General features: G+C 36.0%; 1 long non-coding RNA gene across 4 annotated transcripts in view; it reads left to right on the forward strand.

The window, feature by feature from the left end:
* Positions 1 to 1,330: 1,330 nt before the first annotated feature.
* Positions 1,331 to 27,296, forward strand: part of LOC146544440 (uncharacterized) — a 28,747-nt gene continuing 2,781 nt past the window's right edge. The window contains exons 1-5 of one of the 4 annotated variants that reach the window (XR_014882908.1): positions 1,331 to 1,570; positions 5,468 to 5,670; positions 8,350 to 13,384; positions 15,207 to 15,304; positions 25,391 to 25,654. This is a non-coding gene — a long non-coding RNA (uncharacterized LOC146544440). Of the gene's footprint in view, positions 1,571 to 5,467; positions 5,671 to 8,349; positions 15,305 to 25,390; positions 25,655 to 27,296 lie in introns of all 4 variants that reach the window. The other 3 variants (XR_014882910.1, XR_014882907.1, XR_014882909.1) reach the window with 3 other exon arrangements.

Raw genomic sequence — 27,296 nt, forward strand, 5'->3', positions numbered from 1 at the left:
GGCAATTCAAGGACAAAACTCCTACATGCATAAGTATACAGACATCATTTGTGTATACTGGTATGAAAACAGTATACTGGATGAAAACAAAAATTTTTAGGCTAAAGAAAAAACACTTCCGTTGTTATATGAAGAGAAGAGGAGGAGTAATTACCATATGCAGTTTTCTTGAGATATTAAAATAGTCAAATGTTAGAACCACATAAGCAAGCTTATGATGCAAGGTGGGAATTTAAGGCCTATGGCAAAGCTGTTGAATATCTTATTGCAGGAGTTGTAAACTGATTTCAGCCTAGGTCAGGTCACAGGAAATTCTCCAGTACTCAAACCATAGCCTCAGCAATCTCTCTTTAGAAATTCTGCATATGGCACAAATGCAACGTTATCTTAAAATTTTAAATGGAAGACTTATCTTACATATTTTTAAAGTACCTTTAAGAAGCAAAAAGCACGAAGGAAGTCCTTATATCCAAGTGAATAACTGAAAGCAGAACAGTGTTGCTTTCCAACTTCTTTTTTTACACTGCAGCTTTGAGTTGTGTTTAACTGTACTTTAAACTTATAAACATTCTTCAGCTGAAGAGGTGTTCAACTGGCTGTTAACACTAAGTTAATCAGTGTGTACCTCACAGTCAGCTAAAGCTCATTTTTGTGATTGTACAGTGCCATTTTCATCTCCTCTAGCACAATATATATACACGCTTTTCTCCACAATATCTTTATAATCACTCCCTGGAGATCACTTAAGAGCTTACTTGTCATGAGATAATTACTGTCCTGCACTATATGAAACTCTTGGCTGCTCTTCATGCTTTAGGATACCCCAAGAGAATAATCACTGTACCACAGTGTCTTTTCCATTGTGATTTAATGTCATCTTATAGTGATTGACAAAGCAATCAAGATGAAATTAATTTATTTTGTACTGGTAGTTTCCTAGCACAGTTTCAAGTGAAAGACAGTGGGTAATGCTGCTCAGAAGAGTACACAGCTGCCCCCCTTTCTGACACTAGGCTTCAGTTACCTATATTTAAAAATTTATAATGCATGTTACATGGCATGCACATTCTCAACTCATATCTGTAGTCAGCCTTAAGATTTTACAGAATGTTCTCTACCTGAGAATACACAAAACAAAACTGCTGATAGTTTTCAGATCTTAATATACAGACTTGGTATTTAGGAATGCAACTGGAGAAGGTGCTATCATGAGGGCAGTTCATAGAATGGGTCCTGCTGAGATTAGGTCATGGATGCCATGTGCAGTTGGCTTGTGCTAATGCCACTCCCCAGAGGGAGGAGTGAAGTAAACCAGGAGGAATTGTGCAAGTTGACTTCAGAGACCAGTGGAGTGCATAACGGCTGAGGGAATCCCTGTGGCTGCATCTTTCCAGGGAGGTTCTGCTATTTTACTTGGACTCTCCAAAGGATGGGATATACGCATCGTGGTCAGACAAATTTATGTATGCAGCTTCTGTGGTTAAAAACATTTGCTATTCCTGACAGTGCAACCCTCACTGAGCTTCAGAGAGACCTAGTCATGGCATACTGAAAGAAAAAGGACAACCAGGTTGGAGGCAAATCCAAATGTGTGTTTTAATTGTAAGCTGAAGAATGGCTATTTCTTAAAGATAGGATTTTGGTTTTATAAATGATTTTGTGATTGAGCCTGCTTTTGAAATATGCACCTGCTTTCACAAAAAGAAAAAATCTTAATATTTTAGTGCCTAGGTAAAGTAGCAAAGAAGCACTAGCAACCGTTTAAGTAATTGTATGATTTATTATGACAGGAAAAGTAAAACTTTATGTAAGAATTTCTGATTCTTCTTTTTCTAACTGAAAGACAGAGAAAGCTATGACTCATTATGCAGTGTACAATTTGCCCTTAAGATATTTATGAAACTATTATCTTTATTTTTCCTCTTTCTTCTCTTACAATTTGATTTGTGGAAAAATTAATAAAAGAAATTATATAACAAAAGCTTAGCCCATAACTGCTGCATACTCCAATTGATAAATGTGAACCATATGCAGTATGATATTTAACAGAAATGAAAAGATGATGGAACTAAAATTATGTCTCTTCATTGCCTCTACTATTAATGAAAGGAAATGTGAATATTATGCACCTTGACAATGGGTTTTTACGTAGCAAGATTGCACTTAGCATTATTAAAATGTGAATAATTTTTAATTAATTTTTTTTAATTGCAGTTTTTTCAACCCTCAAGTAGTGATTGGCATGTATAATTTTTAGCTAATGAGTCACAGAAAATACAGTAACAATAACTAAGTTTTCTTTTTTTAAACTGAAATTATAGTCCAAGAATATTTACTAGGTTAATAAATGTATTTATTGCATATATAATTGTGATTATGATATAAACAAATCTAACCTGAATCACAATGTATTTTTTTTTTCTCATAAATGTTTCTAATAATGCATCCTGTTATCTCGGACAGGCAACCACAAGCTGTGTTGCCTTGATGTAGAAGGGAAAACATACTGCCAGTAAATTCAGCAAAAAAAGGGAGGTTTAAAAGCAGAGAAGTTGTTTTCATGCTTCTTTCTTTTGTGCTATAGTGATGTGATTGCTCTTTTTTCCATGCAGAAAATATAAGAATACATGCATATCATCAAGTCCCTACAATATGTACAAAATTATCTTTGCTTACTGAAATCTACCTATATGCAGAAGGCTGTTGTGACTATTGTCCATAATATAAGCATATTTCCCAGAATATATGAGGCACTACTTTCATCCAGCGTTGTTGTCACCACCAGAGTGATAAAATAATTTTTACTGTTGGTTTAGGTCCAAAATCCACATCCAGAGACATTAATTTACATCCATCAAATGTTTTTTCTCACTGTCAGCATTATATCTAAAAAACACTGCTACGAAATTCATCAACCATTTGTCATCTTGTTCTTTCTATGAGTGAAACTGTGTGTTCTGCAGAGCAATGTGCACCACTGCTACTGCACATTGTTCAAGGCTCTTATCAATGGCACAGGCTCCAGCTCTAGACAAAGCTTGCTGACCTTCTGAGGGCATAGAGACTGCCTGACAGCATCCCATATATTCATTCCTGAGAGGACTGTAATGACACTTTTTCTGCTCTTGGCTCTAGAATTAGAGAGGAGTTCAAGACAGGGGGAAAGTAGATGAAAATGAGGTTAGTTATTCCCTTGTTCAGGTTTTGTTTGGTTGGTTTGTTTTTAATCTATTCACATAAAAAGATAAATGGGAGAGAAATAAAATGTTTGATTGTACAGACTAAGGAAATCCAAAGAAAAAGTCTGGAAGAACATTTTGTATAAAAAAAACATCATAAGTACTGGGAAGTTTCTAAATGTAAAATAATGCCATTGTGACATGCAGGAGCAAATCGCTTCCCAAGTTACTTTAATAACTCAAACTCATAGTGGACTTTTCCTCTGTGATCAAGAAAACATTTGTCACTGATTGCTCTATAGTTGTTAAACATTTTACAGAAAAAAAAAAGTATAAAGATTTTCTTCTTGACTTAAATTTTGTTAGTATACTTTCTAAAATGTGTCTAAGAAAATAAGTCTGTGTGTGTAGGTTTGAATGTTTGTTCTAGATAACTATCATCACTGTAGTCCTCCTGTGTTACTTCTGAATCTCCAAATAATCAGCCTAAAATACCCATGCACTGCCTTTTTCGCGTAAAAAACAATAGGACTGAAGGGAAGGAAAGGCTTTGCTTCTCTGGGGTTCTTGGTCACAGTGATTTATTCCAATAAACCCGATGTGAATTTTCCTAGATGAAGTAATACCAATAGGAGCTTTGCCATTGTTTATTGGGATCAAAGTTTCGCACCAAACAACTGCATGTAATTTAATTACATGGTGTCAAAACTAAGAGGAGGAAAAAAAAACCAAATGCCTTCTCTGCATCTTTGTTGTCTACTTGAGTGTAAGATAAGTGAAATATGCATGCCCAAGGATACAGCTATTGCTTTTGGCAAGCATCCAGTATCGCAGGTTATTGCATCTCAGGGTTGCAAATTAACATCATCATACTGGGGGTGTGGGTTTTTCCTTTGTTGTTTTTGTTGTATTTTTTAAACTATTTTTATTTCAAACTTTGGCAAGTGAAGTGCAGCATCATATTACATATCTGCTCTCTTCTGAATGACAGGGCTGATCTTTAAATATTCAAGAATATTTAAATGTTTAAGAAATGCAGAGTCTGATATGCTTTACACTGCATGATTCAGTGTGAAGGAAGCATACCTCAACAGGGGGCAATCAGGAAACAAAGATATAGCAGCACCAAAAGGAACGGAATAGAATATTGTCCAAGAAAGCAAACTTTTCTTAAATAACAATACTCTTTATTTCACAAGTAATATATTTTACATTTCAACACTTTTAGAATGTGTGTGCTTTTCATTGGGATGTTACATCATTCAAGGAAATTGTCCCATGAAGTTCTTTTAAACTATTCTGTGTTTTCATAACCTATTTGAATATCTGCCAATGAAAATGAAGAATCTAAGCAGTTCAGCAGCATCCTCATCTAAATAAAAAGTATTTCTTCTCTCTTTAAAGAGATGGACACAGATAAGTGTGAAAAGTATTTGTTGTGATTTTAGCTAGCAGAATTGTATTGAGTGGATGTTATAACTGTTCTACAGAAAATAATTTGATTCTCTTTTTCTTGAAAATGTATATCTAAGGGACCATTTAGGTGCTTGTGTGTAAAGGTCAGCAGCAATATTTTTAAAAAGAAGCTACAAGATCAATAGTTTTCAGTGCAACTTTGTGTAGTGTAGCAGTATGTTTCTTAAGTTCCATCTGATTTCCTTAGACTCCTCAAGTCCTACTCAATTAACCGTATAAGCAGCTATACATTATTTTATTATTAATATCATAGCAAACAACACTTGGTATATTTAGTCTTTCTTTTTTGCTTTTAATGCAGTTATATAAAACTGGAGACACCTGTAGTCTCCCTGTGCCACATCAAAATCTTCTGCTTTAATATTGCAGATTCAGATAAATATTGCTGTTTATAGCAAAGACATGAGTGATAGGAAATAGGAGAGTGGAGTTGATGGAGTAGCAAACGTTTTCCTATGGTCGTGACCAGACAGCTTCCTTTGGCTCTGCAGTGATAATAGAATGATCAAATCAGATCAAATGAATTAGAAGTGACCTTTAAGGGTCAGCTAACTAACAACTCCCCTGCAATGAATATGGACACCTATAGCTAGATCAGGTTGCCCAGAGCCCTATCCAGCCTGACCTTGAATGCCTCCAAGCACAGGGCATTTACCATATCTCCAGGTAACCTATGCCAGTGCTTATCCACCGTTACTTTAAATAAACTCCTTCCTTATATCCAGTCTAAATCTCCCCTTAGTTTGAAACCATTTCCCCTTGTCCTGTAAAAGCAGACCTCCCTGAAGAGTTTCTCTCTTTCTTTCTTACAGCTCCCCTTCAGAATCTGAAAATCTGTTCTCAGGTATCCGGGAACCTTCTCTTCTCCAGGCTGTGCAGGTCCAGATCACTCAGCCTGTCCTTGTAGGAGAGGTGTTCCATTCCTGGAATCATTTCTGTGGCCCTCATCTGGACACAGTTCAACAACTCTGTGTTTCTCCTGTGCTGAGTAACCCCTGTGGACACAATGCACCAGGTGAGATCTCACAATGCAGAGCAGGGGGGCAGGATCACTTCCCTTGCCCCACTGGCCACATTTCTGTTGATGTAGCCCGTGATATGATTAGCTTTTAGGGTTGTGAGGGCACACTGCTGGCTTACTTCCAGGTTGCCATCCAGCAGTACACCCAGGTGCTTTTTAGCAGGGCTAAGCTCTATTCCTTCATTCCCCAGCTTGTATGAATAGCAAGACATGCCACAACTTAGGTGTAAGACCTTTAGCTTGGTTTCAGGAGCCTTTTCATGTCTCTGTGACTAGGAAAGCACCTGCTGGGTAGGATAATTGCACCTATCTAATTAGATACTTATGCCACATATTTGATTAAATACTTATGCAACTGTCAGTTCTAGAATTCTACTCACATATGGAAAAAATATTTCTTTTCTCTATTTTTAATTATCCTACCTAGCTCTGTATTATACGCATCACTGTTAAATATTCAAAAAACTAGAGAGGTATTAGCATTATGTTTTGTATTACTTACACATAGATCCCTCATATATGCGTGTATGCACACAAATGTTTATACACATATGTGCTCAGACGTAAATGAAAGCAAAGATATAATAGATTTTTAAGAGTAAATAATGTTGCTTATGCTAAAGGATTCATAAAATCTCATTTATTAGTACATCTTGGTAAGCATACACTGCCAAACAATATTAGAGTGCATTTTATTTGAAGTTTGAATATGCTATGATTATAGTACTCAAATATATGACATTACGACTATGAAGGCAAAGGAATATCAGCAGAAACACATGATGAGAATAAAGATTACATAAAACTAGCCTTCTAAGTAAGTAACATTCAGACATGGCACTGGTAAATGTCAAAACAAATAATGATCATCATGTGCAAATTCATACCTGGAGGGCATTATAGAATAACTGAGCCATGTTTTCTGAGTGTTATACAACTTCTCCCTCAAACTTTGCCCAATTTATTTACTCTACTTTGCTTTAATGTTTAATAAGATAATTTATGTTTAAAAATCTTAGCCATGACTAGATTTTTTTTTTATATTCAGATACAGATAAACACTTCACAGCCTCAAAATTTAGCCAAAAATATATGATATGAGCATTTAATCATCCTGGACTATCTGGTTGTTATTTGTTTACCTTAATGTCCTCTTCTGTTGAAGTGCAATAGTCTTAGAAATATAATAGTAGCAATTATACTGGAATGAACCTACAGATCTGTGCAACAATCCATCACTGCTGAATCTCATCTCTGATGGTAGCTTGTCATAGGTGAAGCACATAGACATTAAAGCTAGAGTAGAGATGTGACCCATTAATATTTATTCCAAGTATTTTATATTATATTGCACTATTTTCTACCCATCATGTACATGAGTCTTTCAGAGGATTTCTTTCTTCGCTTACTTATTTCTTAACCCATTCTGGCTGATATATAATTTCTGGCTGATATAATTTTATGATCATTATTTTCTTTTCCTTTTTTTATATCTAGTTAAGGTATTTTGGTAGGAATAAATGAATGTAAAATTCTTGCCACTTCATACAGAGTCTTCATAAGACTTTAGGCTCTCTAGCATATTCTCTCTTTCCTGTTTCATGCTGAATTATATATAGCTGCATTCAGCTTCTTACATAAGACAACTGCTCCAAATGTTATGCCTCATATTTTATTCTGTTGGCCCACACGGTCAGAGGCGCATGCTGGTGATACAACAGCAGGGGTTGAACCTTCCCACTGATATACTGTTACATGTAGTGTGACATGCATCATATTCCGTTACATGCTGTGTGACGTGGCAACAGAGGAGCAGTCTGACAGAATGATATCTGACATGGAAATGCATGTGAAGCCAAGGAGTATCGTTTAATTCCTCTATGTGGTAAAATTGCACCTATTGACATTCACTGGCACTTGCTGAACATTTATGGAGACCAAACAGTGAATGTGAATGCAGTGAAGCAGTGGGTAGTGCATTTTGGCAGTGACAACAGCAATGTGAAAGACAAGCTGCATTCCAGATGCGCAGCTGTCACACCACAGTATGACAAGCTCACTTGTGCAAATTGGCTAATGATAGTGACTATTGTGAAAAAAAGTTTTTTATAGCTGAGAGAGAACAATATGTTCTTTATAATGGTTTTATTTTCCATGGAAATAAATGAGTCCTTACTTTCAGGGCAACCAGCCATTCTCTGCTAAGCCTCAACACCCTTTTCTCTATCGAACTTCTCCCAGGTGTTTTGTTTTTGTTTTTGTTTATTAAAGAAAGAACAGAGCAGATCAATTTTCTTCACACATTGTTGCAGAGCAACATGCATTTAACCAGAAAGCTAAAATTCCAGCAGTGATTTCCCTTTCTTACACTAAAGCTGACTACCTTTATTTAAAGGATAACTATATACTTAATGTATTGGCAGTTTCACATTGAAATATTTATCATATATCATGCGGCCTGCATGACTCATAGGTATTCAATTTATTGATCTGTTTTGAAAATGATGTATTAATATGTCTAACTGAAACAGTTCTTCAGTCCTCTCGGCTATAAAGAAAGGTAGTGTTATGAGTTTTCATTGAGCTTCTCTGCTATAAGCATCAAGGCACTGAGGTACTCAATTTTTCTGTGACATTTTTGTCTTCTCATAGCATCTGTTTTTATACCTCCAGGACCTGTTGAGCCTGAAGCTGGGGATCTTCAGCATAGAATTGGAAGATCATACAGTTGTTTGGCAGATGCCATGCTTAAGATAAGTCTGTAAAATTAATCACAACTTTGGGATCTTCACTAAGACAGTCTTTAAATCTTTGTCTTGCATCATTAGTGGTTTCATGTTTGTTATGAAAGGTAATATATCTGGTCTGATTTAATCTTAACTTCCATGTCTTCAACATATTTTTGCTGTGAGAGCTTCCTCTTTCGTTATTTGATACTCATTACTAATTATGGTACATATTTTTAAGATAACCTTTTTTTCAAAGAGGGAGATTATTTGACATATGTTTGTAGTGAATTTTTATTCTGATTACCTAGTGTAGTGTCTTTAGATGACTTCCATGCTTTCAACTGTTTCTTTTCATTTCCTCCCAATAATTCTTTTTTTATATGTATACCACTGCTAATTGGAGATAAGCAATAGTATTATGAATAACTAATGATATATGCACTTTCTTCACCAAGAATTGTTACAAAGCTGTTGTTTAATAATCACAGAATCATAGAATGGCTTAGATTGGAAGGGACCATAAAGATCATCGAGCTTCAGCTCCCCTGTCATGGGCGGGATGGCCAGCCACTAGATCAGGCTGCCCAGGATTCTATCCAACCTGACCCTGACACCTCTGGGGATAGGGCATCGACAATTTCTCTGGGCAATCCATTCCAGCCCTCATCATCCTCTGAACAAATAATTTTTTTCCTAGTATTTAACCTAAACTACCCCTCTTTTAGTTTAGAGCCATTTTCCCTCATTCTATCACTATCAGACCATCTAAAAAATTGGTGCCTCTCCTGTTACTCCTTTGTCCCAGGAAGCTATAATGAGGTCTCCCTGAAGCCTTCTCTTCTCCAAGCTAGATATGCCCAACTCCCTCAACCTTTCTTTCTTTGTGTTATTCAACAAGGCCAGGACAGATCGGAGAGTTGGGCAGGGGGGAACCTGATGATTTAACAAGAGCAAGTGTAGAGTCATGAGGAATAACTGCAAGATCAGTACAAGTTAGGGGATGACCTGCCAGAGAGGAGCTCTGCAAAAAAGGACATGGGTGTCCTGGTGGACAACAGACTTTCCATGAGCCAGCAGTGTGCCCTTATGGCCATGAAGACCAGTGGTATCCTGGGATAAAAAGAGTGGGGCCAGCAGGTCAAGGGAGGTGATCCTCCTCCTCTACTCTGCTCTGATGATGCCACATCTGAAATGCTGTGTCCATTTCTAGGCCTACCTGTGCAACCTATCATAGGAAACATGCTGTAGCAGTGGGGTTGGAGTTGATTGATCTCTTGATGTTACTTGTGATGCCTGCAATTCCACCGTTGGTGAAGCATACTGGTTGTCTTTGATCGACTACTGATATCACATGTGTCTTAACATATCTTCCAGGACAATCCACTCCCTGATCTCCGCAGGCACAGTCTCACCAGCCTGTAGTTCCCCAGGTCTTCCTTTCTCCCTTTCTTAAAAATGAGGATGATGTTTTCCTTTTTCCAGTCACTGGGGACTTTGTTTGACAGCCTCAACTTTTCAAATATGATGGAGAGAGTCTTGGAAACCAAATTAGCCTGTTCCCTCAGAACCCTGGGAAGCATGTCATCTGGCCCCATAGACTTGTACACATCCAGCCTTTGGGTGCCTTTGGACTTTTCTCCATTCTTAGATTAGGAGGATTTTTCTCCCCCAACCCCTTCTAAGAGGTTCAGAGACACAAGAGGTGTGGGAAGCCTGACTGCCAGTGAAGATGAAGGCAAAGAACTCATTTAGTATCTCAGCTTTCTCCATGTCTGTTGTTACCAGCTCTCATTTCTCATTTATCAGAGGGGTATGCTTTCCTTGTCCTGTCTCTTTTGATCAGAGAATCTATGGAATCCTTTTTTTTTTTTTCTTTTTTGTAATCTTCTGAACTGTATCCTACTCACATTCAGAACTAAATGTTTGCTTGCTCATGTTTTTCTTTTTGTGAGATCTGCAATAAGTTCTTTCAAAAAGCAGTTATATTTGGTACCAAAATCTATAATATGCATTATATACCACCTGACATTTATCCACTGTGTACTGTTCTCGTTCATGTCTTTATTGATCACTTTCGACAAATATATCTATGAATAAATTTGATTGCGCCTTTCTCTGACTTGAAAATAGATCAATCAAACTTCTGATTTTATTTACAGTCTATTGTATTTACTATTGAAATAGATCCCAGAATTACAGTAGGAAACATGATTTCAAAAAGGCTGCAGGAAATTTATTCCAGAGATAAGGAATGGAAATAAAGCAGGGTTTAAACAGGAAAGGAAGCAAACTTCTTTAAGCTAAAGTGGTTAACACTGAGAAATGTGTAAAGGTCAAAACTCTCCAGAGGTCTCTAATTCCAGAATAGAGAAACAAACTTGCCCATAGAAGAAAACACTGTTGGAATATTGTTAAACTATGTGATCACTGAGTTACATGAGATCTAAACAACAGCTCTCAATCCTGTCTCCTAAACTGCATGAGAGCAAGTTGCTTTTATGTGGAGTGGAAATCGTGTTTTAGTTTAAAATTTCAGCATCTGGTTTGGGTGTCTGGAATTTTACATAGCAACTAACTCAAGGTTTCAAGAGAAATTGAAGAAATAAGCTAGTAAGATATGTCTCCATTGTGCTGAATCTGTATAGTTACTATGTACTAGATTGATACTTAGAACTAGTATTCCCTCTCAGAAATGGCAAATATACTCATGACGCTTCATGAAAATTTCATTGCAAATGAAATGCTAGGCTGAACTATGAATTGCCTATCTGCATAATTTGTAAATTACTTCTAATAATCCATGGAAAGAAACTGACTTTTACATTAATTATCTTTGCTGAACCTCCTAGTGAGTGCAGCTCTTCAGGAGTCAACTGAGTTCTACAGCTGTAGTCTTTCATGTGGGGTAAATCTCCCCATATGTCCATTGGAAGAAGGTCTTCAAGATCTGGTCACTGAAGTCCAGATCTCCAAGACTCTGTAAAAATAAGATACTCCTCTAGCAGTTCAAAAAGTAGAGCCTCCCTCTCTGGCCCACAGTCCTAGAATGTACTTGAAATTTTGGAAATTGTTTGGCATAAATGAACAGGGAAGAAATGGAAACTATGTCATATAATTATTTTGATGTGCAGTATAAGTTCATGTTGGAAAAATTTAACAGTCTTTTTGTGAGAAGTGCCATGATTGCTTTGAGGGTTTTCTTTTTCATGTTACTTACTGTACTTCCACTTCAGAATCCTGGTGGCACTGTTGGTAATATTACTGCATAACATACACATACCATGATCACCTCCAAAAAATGCAGCAGGCCAGACACATGTACTGAAATGGCCTCTTCTAAAGCTGAAATTGGATCTTACAGCTCCTGTAGGCACCAGTCTTCCTTAGTCATTGGTTATTACTGAAATGTTTACAGTGAACTGCAAAGAATTTATGGGATCATTGCCAGAGAGAAATAACAAGCTTTTTCTTTGGAAATGCCGACAATCTCTTAGTATAGAAAGATCAGTCCTGATACTTTGTGAACCGTATCAAAGAAAGATTTTGGTATCACTGAGATTTTAGTACAGCTGCATAACAAGAAATAGTCAAAAGAATAAAACTGTGGTGGAGATTCAAATATGTTCATAAAACACAGTGTTTGAATGCTCAGTGAGCTTTGTAGCCCCAATAACTCACTTGTGTCATATCAGAAGCCGTAGGCACTCTTGTCTTATGATGGCATCTTGTTAGCAAGCAGCAGACTCTGGGAGCAACAAAAGCTTAGGGCATCTCTGCCTAACTGCCCATGAACTACAGTTTCCCTAGAATTCTGCCCAATAGGAGATTTGGTTACTAATTTAATTTGTAGAAGGGCAAAATCCTGGCAAATAGAAAGTGTCAAACACTCCCAAGTGGTTTTCTGCAAAGCAGAATAACTGCTCTGCATGAATCATATTTCATTAATTTCATATAGCAGAAAAGTAGGATTTTTTTCTAGTTCAAGTGAAGTTCTGTTGTTTGAAAATGTCTGGTATTGGAAGCACCAATAGCAAAGAGGTTTTATAGATAAAATTTGATTATGTTAATCTTTTGGCTCAAAAGTTACCAGTTTCTCAGATGTCAGAGGAGAATTAAGTCTTCACTGCCTACTTCAAAAAATATTTCAGAGTTCACAAGACAAGTTAATTTAGAAGACAATAGTAAGATTGTCATGCTTAACATATTTGATATGCAATTATTAAAAATGAGAAATACTTCTCACTGTATGCCTTGTAATCAAGTGAAATAATTGCTCAAGCATGTTTAAAATCATGCAAGCTGGGCACACACAAAGCATACTTTGCCATTGTGTTACCATTGCATATTTTAAAAGGCAATGCAGCAAGACCTAACTTCAGTGGAAGAGATTAAACAGGTGAAAAGCAGGAACAGGTAGGTCTGCTCTAAGTTTTGACATACGTATGGATTGAGAATCCAAAATCTCTTGACCTATTTTGCAGGATTAGAGCTAAGGCAAAGGTTCTTAATAATTCTCAAAATATCAGCATTACCTACAAATATAAAAATAGAGAAGAAAGGAAGACTTCCAATTATAATGCTATACAGAATTAAACTTTTCTTATAGCATTGGCATGTTGTACTCTTGTTCATTCTCCATACATTCATTCTCTGCCATTTTCACAGAATCATAGAATGGTTTATGTTGGAGGGCAACTTCATCTTATTACAACCCCCTTGCCGTGGGCATGGCTGCCCAGGCTCCCATCCAGCCCAGCCTTGGATACCTCCAGGAATGGACTGTCCATAGCTTCTCTAGGCAGCCTGTGCCAATGCCTCACCACACTCTGATTAAATAAATTCTTCCTAACTTCTAACCTAGATCTATTGTGCGCTTGCAGACCAGAAGGCCAGCAGTATCCTAGGCTGCATCAGAACAGGAGTGGTTAGCAGGGAGAGGAAGATGGTGTTATTTTCTCTATGACTTCTGACATTCTTTTGTAAGCAAAATAAAAATGATTTAAAGATGTGTTTGTTTTCACATGGAAATTTCTGCTTTTGAATGTTAACATCATTAATTCCTTCCCCTCCCCTGTTAGTTTTTTTTCCCACAAAAAAACTTACTTGACGTTAAACCTACACTAAAGCTGAGGCTGTGGATATTACTCATCTCTTGACTTTGCACACAGTTTCTGTATTAATCTTTACCCACCTTAGCAGTGCCACTATAGTCTACTACTTAATTTACATTAATAATTCCTATGATTTCATCTAGTTCCTTTTCCAGGGCTGAATGCCAAATATGCATTGTTAATCACATGCCTGACAAGGTCATTTGGCATTCAGTCCTGCGAAAGGAACCAGTTCATGTTGGTGAGATTACTAAGGTAAGTTAAACATATAAGTATTCTCTGGGCTAACAGTCAGTTGTGCTTAGCTGTTCCTCATAGACAATGGAAATAACCAAACTTAATTGTGATTGATAAGTAATTTCTAAAAACTATGGAAGAAAAACACAAGTTCTTTCCTTGGAATCTGTTTAAGATTTGCTTTTCATTATAAAGTGTAAAAGGCTCTTTTATAATCTACAAAGATGCATGCTATGAGTAACACTTTAAAAGTTTAACTTGCCAATACTTGCATGAAAAATATTGAGAAATATGGTGACATTTTCTTGTCACTGAAGACTCCTGACTGGTAGAAACACTGATATTATTTATGTGTTCTAAATTATGAAAATAATTAGAAATAGCGAATTTCCTGCAGAATGGGGTCAGCACTGGAGTCTCACAGGACTCTCTTTTAATTCTTGCTATTTAACTTGTTCTTAAACGGTCTGGAAAGGGAGAGGTAATAAGTAAGAGGAGAAGGTTTGATGATAAAACAAGATTATGAGAACACAGAAAAGAACCAACCATGAGTAATTATAAAAGGACAAAAAACACTGCCTGCATGATAAAATGGCTTATGAAATTAATGGTATGTTACGTAAAGCAATAGGAAGAAAATATTTGAACTGTATGCAATGACATGATCTGAGCTCACTCTTATTATTCAAGGATGAGATTACGGGATTGCTGCAGATAAAGCTGCCCACGTTGCAGTAAATATGTTCTGAGAAAGCACCATTTCAATGTCAAAGAGAATAGAGAACTAAACAGCAAAAGTCATTCTGATGCTCTCTGAAACTATCCTATTTGTTTGAAAACTGTGCACGATGCCCTTCTCAAAAGAGATAGAGAGGGCATTGTGTTTGGCCAAAATGTTCGGTGCGCTTACAGATCTGTGGGGCACCGTAGTCACAGAATAACCATCTTGTGTCTGCAGATCCTTGTGTCAGATGACCAGCACAAGCCCTATGGCTTAAACATCTCAGTTTTCTGTAACAGCTCTCCTCCAGCTTCTGAAAGATCAGTTTGTTGGTGAAAATTTTCTGAGGTCCCTACAGCAGGCAATTGCAATTTGATCAAGAAGTTGTGAATAATGTACCTAACACTGTGTTTAGTCAGTGATACATCACAACCTCTCAGCTGTCTTTTTTCTCTTATATTTTCTGTGCTTCTAAGAGCTACCCTGGATGACAGGGCATCTACTCTGATGCCTGCTCAGCAGCAGCTAACTGCAAGCTTAAAGCTTTTATAACACTTTGTATCTAACTGCAACAACATTCAGATTTTTCATGTAAATTGAACTCTTACCTGTTTTCTTTCCTCTGAAATACACCTTCCAATAATCAAGCAGCATATTTTTTCACTTTTCATGTGGAAATAATTTTGAGGTCTGGAAAGGTCAAACAGCTCATGGTCTGCACTGTTTTTACAGATTGATTGGCACTGAAAAAAAAAAGTATCATAAACTTTGGAAAATTACAACAAGGATGTCCTAGGACTGTGAAAAACTTGCCCACGGGAAAGAGCAAAGTAAGTGACAAAGGGGAAATATATTTTCTCTCCTCCCATTTGTGTCAGTAGTTTACAGTTTATTAGTTCAATTGTGAAATGCACAGGTTTAATATACCGTGCTTTAGTTTTTAGAACTCTGGATTTTGATCCTTTCCTCTGTTAGTCTGGAGCTGATGGGAAAACTACATTTTTACTAGCAATTTGTTTAATCATAAAATATGGTGTAATGATAATGCAAATGTGAGAGGAGGTTATGGGTGCAGATTCGTTAATGCCTTTCTTTGAGCCCTTGTGCGCACAAGATGGTAGGCATCACACTAGGGCTGAGTAACTGTGGGATCAGGAGCAGTGGGGTTCTCAGTTACATGTAATTCTATTTACTCCAGTCATTACAATACAAGAACAGAGCACTAATGTTTGATGGATTCTAATTCTTGATATATTTGTTTTGATAACCATTATCCGCTAGAGGGAGCTGCTCTAGAAATATTAAAAATCGTTTTTTTTTTATTGGGAATTTTGTCTTCCGGATTTAATTCTTTCTCATGTTAAGCCTAAAGGAATAGGAATGGAAATCAATGTTTTTGAAGCATGCGTACTGATGCAAAATATTAATCTTAATACATGCTGTATTGCCCTTTTTTTAACTATGTGTCATGCTTTTATCCTTTTTACAAACAACTTTCAATCCTGAGGGTCACGAGAAAAGCTAATGTGCAAGGATCCATGCCAGTCTGAGGGCATGGTTACTAAGACACGATATTAATGGAAATGACTTCTGTCAGTAAGATGGACTAAGCCTGCTTCTGAAGCCTATCTGGTCTTTGCCAGTTTTATATTTCAGATGCTCCCTTAGGCACCTCAGTGCACTGACATATTAAGTTTCAGAATTAAGGGAATGTAAATTCCACCAGTGACGTTTCCCGATAAGTCATGGACATAAGAAAAAGTTCAAACTTATTCAAAATTTGTCGAACAAGTGACATCTGAATACTAAATATATATATATTTTAAACAATAGTTTGGACTGTGTGAAAGTAGTTGGATCTTTCAGCACTGGGCTAATTTGATCTCTTTTATTGGTGAGGTACAGTTCTTAGTTTTCTCTTTGTTTTCTGGTGCTCTGAACAAAACTATCCAGGATAGATATAGATAAATGTTATTATAATTAGTCATACTTAAAGCTTCCTCATAGAAATAATTCTGTACCTCTTGAAAATTAGATACGTATATCGTTGTACATTATACCTGTTCACATCCTCACCAAATATTCCAGAAATCAACACTTCTGACAAATTACATAACAATTTATGCCAAGACTGCAGATTCTAAGTTCCAAATATTTGTCTTAAGACTGTTTTTCCACTTTTTCTTCTTTTCCTATTGAAAGCAAATACAAATGTGTGTGAGGTAATTAAAGAGAAGTTTTTACTTCATATTTGCAGTAGACTATATATAGGTCAAACTGGAATGAAAATTAAAATCTAAATTTAACATTTCCATGTATGTACACATACACACACACCAAAAAAAAAAAAAAAAAAAGGTAACTGGATGGATTTTATGCTATGTGATTTATCTGTTCCAAGCAACATCCTCACAAATATATATATATATATATATATATTTACCCATTTCTACACAATTCAGACAGAAGATGGAAACAGAAAGGCTTGGAGAGAAATATAATAACAGCTACAGACTGCATTTCTTTACTGGAATTCCAGAGCTCTAACGTTCTCATTTTCTAAGGTTGTCTAAGTTGGCAATATACCCTTAAGTCTTTGATTCCTTTTTATCTACAGAAATGTGGTATATTTTTGCAAGAAGTTGTGCAGTCTGATCAATTGTTCTTCTCTATTACATTCCAAACTCTGTGGATATATTTTTAAGAATGAATTTCTTTTCTTTCATGCAGACAGCAGACAGATTAAATACAACTTCCTGAGCTCAAGTTTGAGACAAATTTCTGTATCAACTTGCCGGTTGCATCTTTTAGAAAAGCTACAGGTAGCTGCAGCTTCCAATGAGGTTAAATCTCAGTGATCAGTAGCATGCCTGGGGATGTGGTGAAAAATGAGGGCGGATTCACTGCCTTAGAAGCCAATAAAGGCAAGTTTGCTACACGCTACAGCTACTGGCAAGGAAGAGCATCCCTTCAGCACCTGCTATATTTCAAGCTCCATTGAGCTGCTTCTGGGCAACTCATCTGATAGCCCTGAAGGGGAGTTTAAATTTGAGAGAAGTCCAAAGAAAAATCCAACAAATGTTTTGTGCCTCAGAGCACTAGGGAGAAAGAAATGCTACATTCTGTGTAAAGCAGTAGCTAGTATACATATGTATGCTTTATATGGTTTTATAGGTTTTCTTATCTTTGGAAAGGAATGTGAGTAAGCCTGACCCTGCAGCTTTTCTTCACAGTTCTGGCAGTAGAAAAGTCACTTTGGTTACAGTGCAGTGGGATCTATCCTGTGATTACTCTTCTTAGGTGTTCCACTTGAGTCTAAATGCCATTTTTAAGACAGGCATTTAAGAGATAAGGAAGAGTCAGTGTTATTTGTACTATTCTTGTAGTTTCCACTTCTTCTTGTACCTTAACACATTGTGTATAATTTTTTGGTACAGCTTCCACCTTTGGAAAGAGCTTCAAAACATGTGCTTTGAAATTCAAAATGCATTAAAGTATTTTACTACGGATGAGCCATTTGATCTGCCATCATCCATAGTCTTCTTAACTGGGGACTGGTTATCCCAGCTTCCCATCAGATTATGAGTAAAATTTATTCCTGTCTTATGCTTTGTGCCAAAAATTATATTTGAATTTAATTTCAGTACTACCAGCTCATGAAATAGTATTTTTACAGACAGAGATTTCATGGTTTAGGCACAAACTCTGATGGTTTTATACTACTTGGTTTTCTGTCTTTCTATGTTCAATAGCATAGGCAAAACTTTAGAAAAATAGATAAATATCTTTTCATTTTGTATGAGTAAACTAGAAGGGCTGCTGAAGCACTTAGTACAGAAAGATGTGTAAGGAAAAGGGTGTTTCATTCTCCATTTAATTTATTTTTCATAGAGCTAATATTTTGGGAGAGTGATTGGAGGTGAATAAGAATTGCAAGGATCTAAAAATCTCTAGGAAGAAGCTTCCCAGTTACTATGTAGAAAAGATTTTTAAAATCTTCTACAAATTTAGAGTTTCTTTCAAAGACTCTGTCTTCCACTTCAGATATTAGAAAATGAAGAGACACCGAGAACTGTGAAACACTAAAAGAAATTAAGTTATTTTATATTCTTAGCACAGGGAAAAGCTATAGATATTTAAGAGAGGTATAAAGAGAAAGGAACGTTCTGAGGCTGAAGATCTCCAGTCAATATATTCACTAAGGAAATTACAAAGTGATTAACAACATGAAGCAGACCCAGGGCATATAGCCAAGGATTTATCTCCTCTAGTAAGACATGTGAAGAGGCTATTGCAATGGTATTACTCTAAGTTTCATTGGAGCATATAGCCTGACCTCTGTAGTTATAGATCCTTGTGTTCTGCCAAGAAGCTACATAAGGAATCCCAAAATATTCCTGAGTAAACCTAGGTCTTCCAGAGAAGCATGATGAGAATCCACCCATCCTGTTAATAATACATTGCAACAGTTAATCACATTTGTTGTTTAAAATTCACTTATTTTCTCATTTCAATCTGTGAGATTTTAGACATTCTCTGTCATTCTTAATCCTTTCAAGTGCACAATATTTTCTCCCTGTGAAGATAATTGGACACTACTTGAATCACCACTGCTGGTGACAGTGGCAGAGGGAAGAAGAGAAAAAGCAGAACAGGTTGTAAGGTCTGGCATGGTGCCCTGTTTGTCAAAAAAAAGCTCCTAGTTGCCACCAACACATTTGACACTTTAAATCTTAAATCTGCTCTCTATAAGCCTTTTCAACCATGTGTTTTTCATAATGTCTTTAGCTTCCTTTATTAACTTTCTATATCCCATTTTTTTAAGTTAATGTTGATTTATTTTCTATTTACTTCTTTCTTGTTGTTTTATGATTAGTATTAAGTACTGTCCTCACATTGCCCTGAATCAGGATAGACTTTAATCTTGATCCATTATCTGATTATTCTTGTTATGTAACAGCCATTTTGTTTTTTTAAGAATTTCCAAATTTCTTTTGATATATTTCTCCTTAAATGTTTTCTAAGGTGTTTTTTTTATGATGGTTCTCATTTTTTGGGGGAAAATCACTCTTCTAAATTTAAGTACCATCACAATTCTTAGTGGCTGGGATTATGCTCTTTTTCTTCATGGAGAAATCACCAGGCAACTGCATTATTGCTATTGGTGGTACATTCCAAAACAGTGTTCAGTTTTATTATTGATTAATCTTTATTCAGCATAATGATGTCCAAATTAAATTAGAATTGCATTTAAGAGCTATACATGTGAGCCTGAAAGTTATTTAGCATTGCTGTTACTCTATTTTTGGTATTCTGTATATACCAATCAAACAATATTTCCCAAAATACAGGTTTTCTTTATGCTTTTAAAAAGATACTTAAGAATTGCCTTGAAGCATGAGAATTGTCTTGCTAATACTTTTTAAAGCATATATTTTCTAATCTTTGTGTCCACTTTCTTAAATATCACAGTTTCCTAAATACCTTTTTCATGTATTTGTTATGGTGATTTGCATATATGATGGTTCTGCAGTACCAGTACTTGATTTAATTACAGATGTGTCTAGTAAAAACGGACTTCCCCTATCATTTTCTTCATTATTGTTGTTGTTGTTGTTTTTGTTATTATTATTATTATTATTAACATTTATCTTCCTTATGACTATTTAATATTGCAATAATCTGACTTATTTGTTCTGCCAGGTTTCAGGTAATGTTTTTGCTCTTCTCAGGAGTTAAAACAATTATTTTCCTTCACAAAGTAACTGGCAGTTGTTATGTAAGCTGTGCAGTAGAACTCCTCTCTGTTCCTTGTCAGCTCCACTGAACCTGTTTGCAATCTGCTGAGTAGGAGTTTGTATGACAGTTGTCATTTTAGCATCCTCACTAATGCAACAGATTCCTTGATGTCCAGCTAGTCTCTGAGATCATTAGCTCATTATCATCATCACTGGTGAAGCAGCCTGTTCTCTTTGTTGAGCCTCCTCCTTTATGAGAATACTGTATTCTGTTGTGCAAAAACAAATCTTTTACTTTGCACCAGCTATGCCAGTAGCAGTATGGCTGTAGCACTCACAGTAACAAAATGTGCTCCAAGAATAACTCTACAGCTCTGTTAATATCCTGAAATCCTCTGTTGTTGAAGTAGCTCTCTGACTGCAATGTGTGCAGCTTACAACTTTATAATTCTGTGCAATTTACATCGGCATTTTTACTTCTGCTCCAGGCAGCTGATCCTCTCTCTTTACCTGTAGTATGTTTCCAGCTCTTTTTCTTCAGTCTGTGAATTACTGTGTAAGCAGATACATCTCTGAACTGAAGAGCTTACAAATTAGAAAGGCGTATTTTAGTTCAACCACTACTTCTCAGGATTGATTCTTACTTCAGAGTTTACTTAACCTCTAACACTAATACGAATGGAAATTCACCACTAACTCTCAATATGTATTTCAATAGCTAGTTTTCCCTCGTGGTTAAATGAATGGTTCAAGTGAGTGGAGGTTAACTGAGCATCATAGGCCAACAGCTATGTATGAAAATCTACTCTGCTAGTATTCTCTACCTACGTCCAAAGGGAAAGGTACTCCTTCAGAAACAAGTAGAAGATGTGTATGCCAGTTGCAGATATAGCTTAAAACTTGATAAATCCTTTAATTGCTAACATACTAAATGACTCTTATACCTATAAGTGAGTGCTTAATGCATTTTTGTAGCCCATTTGCCTTTTTAAGCATTTTTAAGGGCACAGCCTTGAAAACTACATCTGCAGAAATTTGCAAAGTGACATTCTGTTATTGACCCTGTATGAGAAACTTCCTGGTGTGTTAGTTACAGAGAAGATACCTTGAAACCTGGGAGGATGCTGATAATTCTATACACCAGCCAGGCAAACCTCAGGCAATGTGCAAAGAGACTTCTTGTTGGTGCAGAACTCCTCTTCCCAGAGTGATTTCTGCTTGCTTTAGGACAAAAAGAGCACACCTTATTAAGACATAAGCAAGTTTTTCTGACAGTATGATTTTTAGAAATGTTCAAACTAATGATTCACAACCATTAAAGTTGTACGGCACATACAGCAACTAGAAATCCTCTCTCTCAGATGTATATCTGTTTGTTGGTTTAGAATACTGTCATTCTATACGCCTGTATCAAACAGGGCAGAAGGGGCAGCATCCAGCTTCACTCACATCTTCAGTTTGATGCTCTATTTCACTTTCTAAATGAAAGAGATGTATGCAGCAAGCACAGAATATCCTAGAATTGTTCTTATTCTACTTCATAATTTTTAGTCATGTCACTGGCATGTATATCTGAGCAATAGCAATTATATTCCCTGAAAGAAAATAGAATTTTAAAGACAGAATAGCTTTCAGATTTGGAAATCAGTGCAAGGCTTTACTGAAGGCTGACACACATAGTGCTTTGAAACATGTTTGTGAACAGGGAGGAAGAGTATTTGCTTCATGAAACTAATTTTGTAGTGATCCTTTTAACAAAGGATTATTTTATACACTTCCTTTCAGTTAAGAGGCTTTTTACAGAATGTATGTATTTGATTACAGCCAGCCAAATTTTTGTGGAATGGCTTGGTTTGTGTGTTTTCCTTTCTGGAATTTCCCCCTTACTGTGGTGTACCTATGACATAATCTATATTCAGCAGCAATTAAACTTAACGACTGTAGTCCTATAAACAACAAGCTGTTTCAGATAATGAAACAGAAATTTTGAAATACTTCTTCAATTGCAGATAGGTCTAAGAAATCATTGCTATGCTGACTATGCTGGAACAAAGTGTTTCTTTGGGAAGCTGAATGCTCTCATGCTTACATATGTTTCTGGTTCTCTCTCAGCAGTAAGAGTAAAGCTCATGCTTTTGGCTCCACCATGGAGCTACCAATTGTAACTGCAACTGCACTGTTGTCATCATGCAACTTGAATCGTATTTAAAACTTACATGTCTTATATTACTGTCCTGAACTTACTGATTGGTCCTATAACTTCAGATAGTCATGAGACTTTTTTGAAGCATATGATGTTCTATCAAGAAGTAGGTAGGAAGAATGGACGTTTTGCTAAGCTATCAAAAGTAATAATTAAAATTTGCAGGTTACTGCTTTTTGAAGATTTTATTTAGAAATACAAACAGGATTAAAAGTTTTCTTCTAAATTCTCAGTTAAGCAGCTGTTTTTGTTGTTGTTGTTGTTGCTGTTATTGTTTGGATGTTTTTATATTGCTCTCCATCAAGCCCATTCTTATTCTTTTATTTTCTGAACTTCTTTAACTTGCTAATCATTTTGCTATGCTTAGGAAATTTTGGTGGTCATAAAAGTGCACTTTCTACCTAAAGCATCTCAGTACACATCTCAAAACTGATCTGTCTTTGTGAAGCTTTTGGATGTTGTTTCTATCTTGAAAACCTATATAGCATATATTTAATGTTTCTTACTCTGCCATTTTTTACATTAGACTCAGCATTTAAATTCTATTTTTGTCTTCCATAAAGGGAATAGCTTCTTTCTCACACTCCTTAAGAAAAAGATGAAAAATAAGCTCAGTGCAGTTTGAAAAATAAGAAAATGATCACACATACTGGCATGTAACATAATACTCATCTCCCAGTATTCCATCAAATAAAATCATAACATAGTTCATGTTGTTAGAGTCATTGTGTTTTAGATACAAATAGTTGGAATGACAGTTATTAGTTTTAGGACATGCTATGGGTCTTTCAGGAAGAGTCATCAATCCTTCTGTCTGATACAGATAGCTGTGTGCGGACTAATCTGGGAAGATGACTAACCAAGCCTGTCCAGGGTCATCATATTATGTCATAGATTCTGCTGTTTAAAAATACTGGCAACTCATTCCTAAGACAATTTATGAATTTTCAGTTTCCAGAGTTTTAAACATTCTGTGACTATGCAGTATTAATCAATGTAACAAATGTGTGCAATGTTGGATTTTTACTAACCTCAAACACTCTCTTAATAAAATAGGTTATTGATGCATGATTTTCTGAAACTTGTTGGCATATAAAATTCTGCTGAACTTCTTTGGAGGTTTGTCCATGAAAAATGTATGGCATTCTAGAAAACAAAACAAAACAAAACAAAACAAAAACAAAAACAACAACAACAAAAACCCAACAACTAATAAAACCATAAGAAATAAAAACAGTATTTGAGACCTTATTATTTCAGGACCTCTATGGGGGTGGATTCTCCCCAGAAATAGATTTTTTGTGTTTTACTTAATCATTACGTGTACTGAGGAGCTTTGATATTTTCTAACCTATTGTCAACATTCTTACACAGTCATACAGACCATAACATTCAAGCATGCTGAAAATCATCTTCCGGAGTCACACAGCTTGCTCCCTACAAAAAAATGCAAACAAATAAAAAAATCTTAAGACCAATTTTGTCTTTTTGTTTTAGACCTTTGCTCTGAATCGGCTGAAAGAGAAACTAGGTTTGTGTGACTCAATGTGTAGAAATCACAGTATTGTTTCCCTTAAAAGGCGCTCCGACCTAATTTCAGCTCGGTTTCAATAAGGTTTCAGTTAGGCAGAAACAATATATCTCTTTCTGCATTCTGCCTGCTTCATCTTCTGTTCTTTTCCTTTAGTAGCTGACTTGTCAAAGAGACTAGGCCATTGGCAGTTTGAATTGTAAGCATAATGTTCTTGAAAGAACTGGACAATTGGAAAGCTAAGTAAGAAAATGCACAAGGTCCTTGAGGAGAAAGGGAAATACATAGTTCAGAGACTTTTATAATTCTTCAAACTATTTGTTAAGTAAGGAGGGAAGAGCAGCATTAGACAAATGGATTGATCAAATCACCTGAGCTTCTCAGGCCAGAAGGGATCCCTGGATTTATCAAGTGAAGTCCCTGTAATTTCACATAATCAAAATGCGTTTTTCAAACCATAAAGTTAGTGAGATCCTCTTCAAGCATGTTAATTAGACTTTTTTTTTTTTTTTTCTAATAGCAGATGCTATTTTAGTCTACTATTTGACATTTTGTTTTTGCAGGACATTTTATCTATTATCTTGCCCCAGACAGTACTACTCAGTTTTGCTTTATTATTGTAATCCTCAAGGCCATCTAGCTATTTCTATATAACATTTTAATTTTCTTTATTGCTGATGTCTCTCAAAATGTCATTAGCATGCACCAAGATTACTGATATAATATTCAACATATTTTTCACCAAGAGCAATGCTTGACCAGCCTCTACAAGAGCTGAATTTTACACGATGAAGACAAATTAATACATAAAAAGGAATATATATCTAAATTATAATCTGAAATAGTGCCTATCCCCTAAAGACATGAGGTATATTTCCCAGTCAGCTTGACTGAGTACAGTCAGAAATTCAATAATGTAGCTGAAGGAAAAACAAAGTACCAAATAACTTACACCAATAACGAAAAGTGCAGCTAAATGCAGTTCTTTCTGCAGATGTCATCTCTTTTCTTTGATAATGACATTTAATATGAAATATGGGTTAACTTTTTTTCTGTGAACAGAACCTTGAGAGACCAGAACAAAATTTTCATGCTGAAATTTAAATTAACTCATGCTAGGAGTAATGTTTAGAGTGATGTGAGCTTGACCAAATGTTGATGTGTTACTGTGTTATTAATCACCAAACTCAGATAAGTTTGGTTGTGGTCCTTTTTAAGATTTCTTCCCATTGTCTTCAGCATTTACAAAATAAACTTTATCACTAAAATGGATAGGTGCAGTCTTTCTGAAAATTACATCATGTAGATATGCACCTATAGCTGTACCGATATAATTGTATTTGTTAACGCTACCGTGAAAACTACTTAGAGCAGTAAAAGAACTTTTTCAACGTGCTATTTGTGAGCATCTTTTTCAAAACATGCTTCCATGCTATGTTTTTAGGGTAGATTAAAAAAAAAAAAAAAAGTTCAAATTAATATGTGTATGGAGACTGCTGAATCACGGCCTGAACCTCTGATTAATCACCTGAGGCGAGCAATGAGTCAGCCACAGGAGCACAGGTGAAGGCAATTCCCCTGTGCTGCAGGAAGGGGTGGAGCCTGGCTCCACCTCTCCTATACCCATTTAAGAGCTGACCACCAACGGGAAAGGATGTCTTCTGGAGATGTACTCTACTAGAGTTTCCCGCTTGAGCCCGGGTTATGGGTAAGTGTACCTATCATTTCTGTTTCTTGCTTTGTTGTAATGACATCATAGCCAAGCTCCCTGTTATACCTTAACATCTGTATATTTGTTAATTGTACACTGCTATACCATAACATCTGTATATTCATTAATTCTACAACATGTTTAAGCAATTTTCTTTTAAGTTCTAATGAATAAACATTGTCAATAATTGCATATAAAAATCTGTTGGAATCAAACTAAATAAGGGATATCATAAAATAAAATAGTGTCTGGTTTGTAAAAGAATGAGAGCTTGGTGACAGAGCAGATTTGTGTTTATAGTCCTAATTACAGTGACCTCACTTAGCAATTACATGGTAAGTGACAGAAAGAGAGTAGATGACTTTTGCTCAATGGTAGCTCTATCTTCGCTTAAAACCAGACATAAACAGTGCTCAGAAAACTCTTTAAACGCTGTGGGAGTTTTCCCCTCTTTTTATCGATAGAATTTGTGCCTCTTTGCAAGATATGAGTATGTGTCATTGTTATTCATGGAAACTGTCAGGCTTTTTAACTCCTTTGAGAAACATGAAGGGTGAATGACAGATGGGAACTGTTATCTTGGCAAGGAAGTTCTGCTAGGAGAATGCCACTGTATGAGACCTGAAAGAAAGAAAAGATGATAGTTTCGCTTGTTCTTGTACCTAAAGGCATCTAAAAAGAGCCCGTGATGCCATTTTGACTCCCGTAAACTTCTGCTGATACTGCCTTCAGTTTTGCCCACATAAGCAAAATAGTCTTGAAAAGCTTAAAATGTATCAGGCTTAATACCAACAACACCAAACACTCTGGTTGTTTACTAAGGGCTGGAAAGCATTCAGTGCAGGTGTGATAGCTTCAGACACAAATCTTAATGTTTCAAAAGAAACTTCGATATCCCTAACTATTTCTGAGTTGATCAAACAGTAGTGACTCTGTCTACTTGCTTCCTTTGACATTCCCATTGCATGCTTTTGGGATTGGTGAAGATCTGCATCGCTTTTGTTTCTGTGTCAGAATAATTAGCTCTAAAATTATACATTCATGGAGTGACAATGTCTTCCATTCAAATTCATTTAAAACATGGAAAGGATGGAGCTGAAAAACACTGCTCCACTAAGTATGTGTAAGTGGGCACCCAGGTGGGTAGGAGAGGGATGGTGATGGCCTTCCTGATGGCCCAAAACAAACACTGAAAAAGAATAGTCATTTGGGGCTACACCCACCAAAGCCTTTAGATTGAAATAGAATATTTGCTTTCAATTTTACTTAAAATTATCTAAAGTTCAAAGTAAGAAAGTTTCCTTATTGTGTTCATGATTTTCACCTTTTTCTAGTTTTTAAACAAATCCATTTTGTTCCATACCAAGGCCATTTCTAATTTTTTTTTTAATAGAATCTATAATTTCAGTAGCAAATCGTTTTTCCTCTCCCTGTTCTAGTATATCTAAAATGGCTGATGTATATACCTGGGAAAATTTCTAGAGAATTTTTGATTTAGCACTTGACCAGTTTATTAGTCACTTTGTAAAGAGCTCTTAACATTAGATGTTCTTAAATTTACCATTAACTCGGTGAAGAAAAATTTTGAAAACCCATTTGGCTCCATTCTTAGTTATTTTTTATCTGTGAATAAGGAATG

The sequence above is a fragment of the Meleagris gallopavo genome, chromosome 4, assembly GCF_905368555.1.
Source record: "Meleagris gallopavo chromosome 4, MGAL_WU_HG_1.1, whole genome shotgun sequence".
Taxonomy (NCBI): domain Eukaryota; kingdom Metazoa; phylum Chordata; class Aves; order Galliformes; family Phasianidae; genus Meleagris; species Meleagris gallopavo.